This window comes from Electrona antarctica (assembly GCF_951216825.1).
Source record: "Electrona antarctica genome assembly, chromosome: 1".
Taxonomy (NCBI): Eukaryota; Metazoa; Chordata; class Actinopteri; order Myctophiformes; family Myctophidae; genus Electrona; species Electrona antarctica.
The window spans coordinates 42,610,575-42,618,181 of NC_136806.1; the positions used below are offsets into that span (position 1 = coordinate 42,610,575).

The 7,607-nt window shown below is 43.6% G+C and overlaps 1 protein-coding gene across 7 annotated transcripts in view; it reads right to left on the bottom strand.

Annotated features, from left to right (window-relative positions):
• mbnl3 (muscleblind-like splicing regulator 3) overlaps positions 1–6,995 on the bottom strand; it is a 25,393-nt gene extending 18,398 nt beyond the window's left edge. For 6 of the 7 annotated variants that reach the window (XM_079503841.1, XM_079503839.1, XM_079503842.1 and 3 more), the window contains exons 1-2: positions 6,746–6,995; positions 1–310 (exon numbers count right to left, since the gene is read on the bottom strand). The exon at positions 1–310 is cut by the window's left edge and continues 892 nt beyond it. The gene's annotated coding sequence lies outside the window, so the exon portion shown is untranslated. Of the gene's footprint in view, positions 311–1,358; positions 1,418–6,745 lie in introns of all 7 variants that reach the window. The other variant, XM_079503837.1, reaches the window with a different exon arrangement.
• Positions 6,996–7,607: the final 612 nt, after the last annotated feature.

Consider the following 7,607-nt stretch of genomic DNA (forward strand, 5'->3'; position numbering starts at 1 on the left):
AAACACAAATGCACACATACACACACACACGCACGCACACACACACACACACACACACACACACACAGAGCACTCTGCCCTGCTGTCACCTCGGCAGGCTGCTTCAGGGGAGGAGCTGAATGCAGAGTCAGCGTAGGAGATGAACGCCTCCGCAGACAAACCGCAGCCACTCACAGTAGGCACTTTACAGTAGTTTCCTCTCTTGTTTCAGTCTTTTTCTCATGCCTTTATGCTCTGGTGTCCTGACCTGCTGTTAGCCTTCTGCTGTCATCGTCCTCGACGACCAATCCACATGTCCTCAAAACCAACCCTGTGGGACAGCAACAAAGGGATAATGTTAAAATAGATGTAAAAGAGATGTGGAAGTTAAAAATGTATTGTCCGAGAATGAGCAGCTCCCAGTAAACCCAGCATAATGAGAGGCGGCGGGAGTGAATAAAAATGTGAGGAGAAACGAATAGAGGAGAGCATGCAGGAGGGAGGGAGAGAGAGAGCAATGAACAGGAAAGGGCAAGCTACGTCTTGATTAAGTGATACAGGATGGGAGAGCGAGGAAGAAAGAGAGAGAGAGAGACAGAGAGAGAGAGAGAGAGAGAGAGAGAGAGAGAGAGAGAGAGAGAGAGAGAGAGAGAGAGAGAGAGTGAGAGAGAGAGGATGGAGAGCATCTCAGGCAAGGGAGAGGGAGACATCATTTCCACTCCCCTGAGCTTTCCTGAGCTGAAAGTAATTGACCAACTTGACATGAATCATGTTGGAATATGGAAAAGCAACGCCCTTGAACTGAAACAGGCTGCTGCAGCGGGATCCACTACAACAACAGTTATAAATATAAAGAGTAGAAGAAGAAAGGGAGCGAGACCAGGAAGGGAGAGATGGAAGAGTTTCTTTTTTCTTCTTTTTTACAACTGCAGCTGCTGCTGCACTCGTCGCTCGGCCACAGCCAATCAGACGGAGCCCTGAAGGCTAGGCAGAATACACCCCTAACCAATCACAGCGGAGGTTCCACTAGAGCTCCTCCCTTCCTCCACCCAGGCATCAGTGTTTCTTCCAAGCCTCTCTCTCTCTTTCTGGCACAGCCTGTCATGGCTGAGCCCACATGCCCACGTTTCAAACTGCACAACTCCAACACACTGGCACACACAGCTTTGTCTCTCCAAAGTCGGGAGTCACTTCAACATATACGATTCACGTTTCACTTTGTTCTCCCCAAGGGGTTTAAGTTAAGCATTGGACGCAGCACTGCAGCACAACACGATACAACACACATCATAAACACAATAACATAAACAAATACACCATATGGCAATACAATACTATGATGAAAACAAAGGTAAAGTCAGTCTTATCTGATGACCTACTGAGTGGCTGGGCGGACGGGGGAATAAACTACATCATGTCTCACTGGAGCCGAGATTCTCTGCAGAGGGAACAGTGACAGAATACCGATAACAACCAGTAAGGTGGTTACCTCAACAACCTTAAACACACAGGAGCACAGCAAGCTGTTATTAAAGCATATTGCTGAAGACTTTAATGTCTGGACTGTGCTCAGACTGGACGTCACAAAACAGAGACGAGAGAGGAGAGCTATACCCATCACAGAAAACAAACACAATACATGATTCATACACAACGTGAATAAACAAAAGGGTAGCAGCAAGAGAGGAGGTGGTGGCGGAGGAGGAGGAGGAGGCGGAGGAAGAGGAGATATTATCTGTTCCTGTGTCTCATAGCGACAGACACAGATGGTGGTGGAGAGGGGGAGGGGGGGGGGGGGGTGTCTGTGTGCAAGAGAGTGCGCATATAGACAGCCCAGAAGGAGAACACTGCAGTGGAGAGGAGAGAGAGAAAGAGAAAGAGGGAGAGAGGAGGAGAGAAAGAGGAGAGAGGGATGGGAGGGCGGGGATGGAGGTGGTGGTTGAATGATGATGCACCCACCTTAAAACACAAGAACAAAGACACATTGGCAGAATGAAGAGGGTACAGGATTGCGTTGCCTGCTTAACTGCAATTCTTGTCTCTGTCTTCCCCTCCCAGTCTACCTACAGATCGATAGAAAGTTTCCTCAGAAATCCCGCATTCGGGTCCAGATCATCAGCATCAGCAGCCGTTGCCTTACGCATGCTTAAGAGCGCAGCACAGCAATATGCAACGCTTCATCAAAACCTTCCACGACACACTCTCAAACGCAACCCTGACCCCCCCCCCCCCCCCCCCCCCCACAATCATCTCTCCCGGTAGCAGAAACACCAGCAGAATCCAGGAAAGTTACTCAGTGGACACTGGCTCTTCTCCAGAAGCATTATGGTCTATACTGCATCCTGTCTCTCTGAATAGACACGCAGGGCCCTCAACGACCTTCCGGCCTGCTGATCCACGCTGTCATCATGACTCTGTGCTTTCAATTGTTTCAACCAATGTGTTTGTTTCGAACATGTTCACAAATCCAACAAGAGAGAGAGAGAGAGAGCACACTGTCATGGCCAAATATGTTCCTGACAATTCTGTTTGTTATCCAGTGAGACTGAGCTGCTCCTGCAAAATAGTGAAATAAAAAAGTAGAAAAGCTGGGGTTTTTTAATGACAACTTCATGCATTATTCATACTCTGTGTCAGATAAAACATGCACAGTGGTCTCACCAAGGCTTTTTGATTTGACTATATTCTTTAAGCACCTCATGGGACTAATCGGCGTAGTTGTCCGTGAATTATTTAGCAGCAGTAGGCCAATATAACCACTAGCATAATACTAGCGGGATTTCACTGTGTTTAGAGAACATGTATCATTCCAAAATAAAACTATTTCATTCAGGGGGAAAAACATTAGCTACCATTCATTGCTCAATAAAAACGGGAACCACAAACTTTTCAAAGAGATCTTCTGGCTGGGGTCCCCTGTTGCAAAATGTCTTTTAAAAACCTACTATTTTAGCTAAGAAAATGTAAACATTTTTTTGGGGCGGCGGCGGGGGAGAGGGGAGTTGCACCACTCAGTTCACACGGGTGTGATTTTTCAAACATAATGTACACAATACTACATGTCACAATGATTTACTATGTGCGGAGTGATTCTGGGGTAGGAACCATAATGAACCTGCTTCCCCTGCACGGGAAAAAAATACAAAAGAAGAAAAAAGAAGAGTAAAATGTAAAGATGATTGTGTGAAAGTTTGAAACAGGAGAAAAGACAATGAATGAGTGAATATGATCAATTGCTACAAACAGTTTTAAATGTGCGCGCACGCACACACACACACACACACACACACACACACACACACACACACACACACACACACACACACACACACACACATACACACACACACACACACACACACACACACAGCAGTGAGCACCTCTCAGTTTTGTCCTTCTACAGTGATAAATGGGTTTCATCTTTTGCAGCATAAAAATGTAGGAATAAGCTTCTGCCATTGCTGCCCTACCACTACATACAATGCACAAGCAATCAATTAATTAATAACTTATAATACACGTGTCGTGTACCGACGAAATTCCAGCAAAACCTTCAGCTGCACTACTATGTAATAATAAGGCCAATGCATCAATGCAAAAATGTTCTATTATTGACAGGCTTGTTATGACCCATTGAATCAGTTTGACATTGATAATAATTTATAAACCAACGGATGGCATGTAGAGAATAATAAACATGGTTACATGGTCGCTCTGTCCTCCAGGTGGTGTCTGCAAAGAGGTGGAGTCCACTGAAAAAGTAGAGGTCATATGGTGTAGGTGGGATGCAATGGATAGGAAACCTGTGTGTGTGTGTGTGTGTGTAGTGTGAAGGGGGGGTTGGGTATAGGGGGAGGCCATATTGACTCCAGTCAGTGTACTGCGTCCCTCATCAGATATGGTGCACTGCTAGGCTACATGACAGTGTAACCTTCCTCCCAGAGCTGACGTCTGCATTATGGGTAGTATCAGGCTAGGTGCCACCGACATGCACAACAACCTTGCTGCGTCTTATCAGCCCACACTAACAGATAGCCATATGCCAATAAAGCTGTCGCTGCTGGGAAGTGATGCCCTAATAGCAAACGCTGAGTGATTTGATAAAAGCCTGCGAACATAGATGAACACAGCAAGTCGTTGAGAACATATAGTTTAAATTTACCAGACATGTGTTTTGGAAATTAGTTTTATGTATTGGGGAAAGCCAGAGAAGCATATTATATTATAGATCAGTGATTCTGAATCTTTTTCATTTAAAGAACCACAAGTTTGATAGGCCTATGCATTTGATGAGGCCACCGTCCACCGACCCCCATTTGATATGATTTTTATCTCTGGGACCCCAATCAACACTGTAAAACAATCACGTAAATCTGTAATAGTCAATTTGGTTTATCTTAACTATCAATCATTTAGCTGCACATGGGGACCCTGTGGAACCCCCTCAAGGACCCCTGGGGGTCCCCGGAACCCATGTTGAAAACCAGTTGTACTTGAAATGTACTGTAATTCTGCAAACTGTTAATAAATCAATCAATCAATCAGTGGCCTAGATCTTCACAGGTTCTGACAACAGGCAGGCTGAAAATTGCACATGCCCAAACCCCGGTCAACCCATTCCTGTTCTGAGTCATGACAAAGGCACAATAAATAACACAATGATGCACTGCATGGCCACAAGAATGAACAACAATCTATACAGTATGAACAGCAGTGTTTGTTCTCTCCAAGAATAGCTGGTGTGATGGGATATGCTGTGTTGTATTGTATTGGCTCCAGTTCTGAAAGGAACAGCGAGAGCAACAGGATAATTGATTATAAAAGCACATGGTAAGAATGGGGCTAATTTAAACGTTTTTCCCCCTATGAATCCCAATGAGTAACAGCCTATACACTAGCCTGGGGGTGAGCACAAAGTAATTAGGTTAAGTATATGTAATCCTTATTTCAGGTCATTAAAGTTCCATGCACGGTGCCTATTGAAGAAATAAAGCACACGTCCAATATATATTAAATCTAAATACGCTATAGTTATAGTAGTAGCTATAGTGTAAACTTAATGTCCCATAAAAAACCCCATGACAACTCAACTTTGACCACCATAAGCCCATGCAGGATAATATACAGTAGGCCTACACAACCACAACCACACGCACACGCACACGCGCACACGCACGCACACACACACACACACACACACACACACACACACACACACACACACACACACACACACACACACACACACACACACACACACACACACACACACACACACACACTCACACACACACACACACACACACACACACACAAAATGATGAAGTCAATTTTGTGAACAATATTAGATACTGGCTGAATCAATATAAAGCATGCAGCCAAGCATGTTAACACAGAGTTACATTATCAGTCAGGGAGGTTTTATTTGCTCCATAAAAAGCATGACGTCCCACCCAGGCAGCTTGGCGTGCAAGCCAGCAGGGGGTAAATGAGGACAGGTTGTGTGTGTGTGTGTGTGTGTGTGTGTGTGTGTGTGTGTGTGTGTGTGTGTGTGTGTGTGTGTGTGTGTGTGTGTGTGTGTGTGTGTGTGTGTGTGTGTGTGTGTGTGTGTGTGTGTGTGTGTGTGTGTGTGTGTGTGTGTGTGTGTGTGCACACACGCGCGAATTGTTTATATTGATTAAAATAAAACTACACAGACTGCATGGTGCAGAGTCCACAGCCCGCAGGAAAATATAAAATCGAGTCTAGACTCGCATTGTGCTGTTAAATGAGCCAAGACAATGTGGAATCGCTTCCAACTGTAATGCACGAACTGGCAATGGCTTGGCAATAATACAGTAGCCTATTATTCTCAGCTAGGTATTGGTTCATTCATATGTAGGTAGGCTACAAACTTTATTCACTTGTACTATATGATAGGAAAAGTGGCAAACATATGTTTGTTTTACCAAGTAGCCTAATAATAACACTGAGTGCATGAGTGTAGTGTAGTAGCCTATAGGCCTATATCGGACAGAATTGCTAAACGCAGTGCGACGCATTGAGCTTGTATATCCAATCTGTTCTGTTCTTGTCGGCAAGCGACACCAAGTCGTGCTATAAATCAGAGATTACAAGTGAACCAGGAAGTACGTAGCGTAGCCTAAATATATCTAAGTCTATTTATATTTTCAAGCAAGCAACAATAATATTATATAAATTAGAAATAGCCCGGAACCTAAAATTATGAATTATTATATATTATAGCCTATCTGTAGCTCAAATGTAACAACAATCAACGGACTTTACTTAATTGTGACAATGGTATAAGATAATATTGGTAAACGCTACAAATATATAGACTATGCATATATTTTTATGCAGACAAAATGCACATTTGTCAACAAATATAACAACTCCTTGTCATGTTCTACTATAACCTTTACATTTAATCAGAGCAGCGTAGAGGTCAGGTCGCTTCAGGTCTCACGTAGGCTACACTGGAATCAAAACCTGTCAAATGTAAATTTATCACTCTCACTGCTGTGCTGCATTGTGATAGTTAATAATAGAAGCTGAACCTTTTTTAGAGCAACAGGCACGATGAGAGAAGCATTTCTAACTCCCACACAGGCTTCTACATAGATAGCTAAAATACATATGTAGCCTAGAATAGATAATAACATTGTTATTACATGCCAGAGACAGACAGACAGACAGACAGACAGACAGACAGACAGACAGACAGACAGACAGACAGACAGACAGACAGACAGACATCTCTTACCTGTCCGCTCTGGTCAAAAATAGATAGCTACAAATTCAGTCTCCTCGTGTAGCTACTGATACTGACGTAAGACGAATTGCTCGTTTTAAAAATAAAATCCCTCCCTGGTGTGAATGCGGAGCGAAATCAAAACAAAACGCGGTAAAAATATATAAAAGCCTAAACGGTGCGTTGCCTTAACAGAAATAAAGCATTCGCAATGAAATGCAAGCAAGGAAAGAAGCATTGGAGCTGAAATGTTACAACTATCAATTTGCTGCAGACTGAACACAGGAGAGGGCTAGAATTAAAGGGAGGGCACAATCAAGGGGAGGGAGGAGTTGAGAGAAAGTGCGTTTGCCTCCCGATCGCCCTGTTTGATATTCAAACAGATATTATTCACTCCGTTTTGAATCATTTAACTGACACAATGTGTGTGTGTGTGTGTGTGTGTGTGTGTGTGTGGGTGGGGGGGGGGGGGGGGGGGGTGTAACTGTGGGTTTCCACGCTGGGCACAGGTACAAGCACAGAAGAGACATTGATTTGTGATTTTTTGTAAATGTTATGATGAATTGAACACGGTGGACCCTATTGTAAACAAGTGTAATGCTTTATGGTGTTGTCCACAGTTAACAGTTTTGTAATGGGTTGTGCTTGAAATGTACTGTAATTCTCCAATCTGTTAATAAATACTTCAATCAATCAATCAAACCTGACACAAGTTATTAGATAAAAGTTTTAGCACAAAACCCTGACATGCTTGGTCAGGGTCGTGCTAGCCTAATTAATGCTGTTGCCTAGCTGTTTCACAATTCACACACGTAAAAAAATAATCTAATTATACACAGCCAGCCTACCTGTAGCCTAATGTAATTTGATCGCA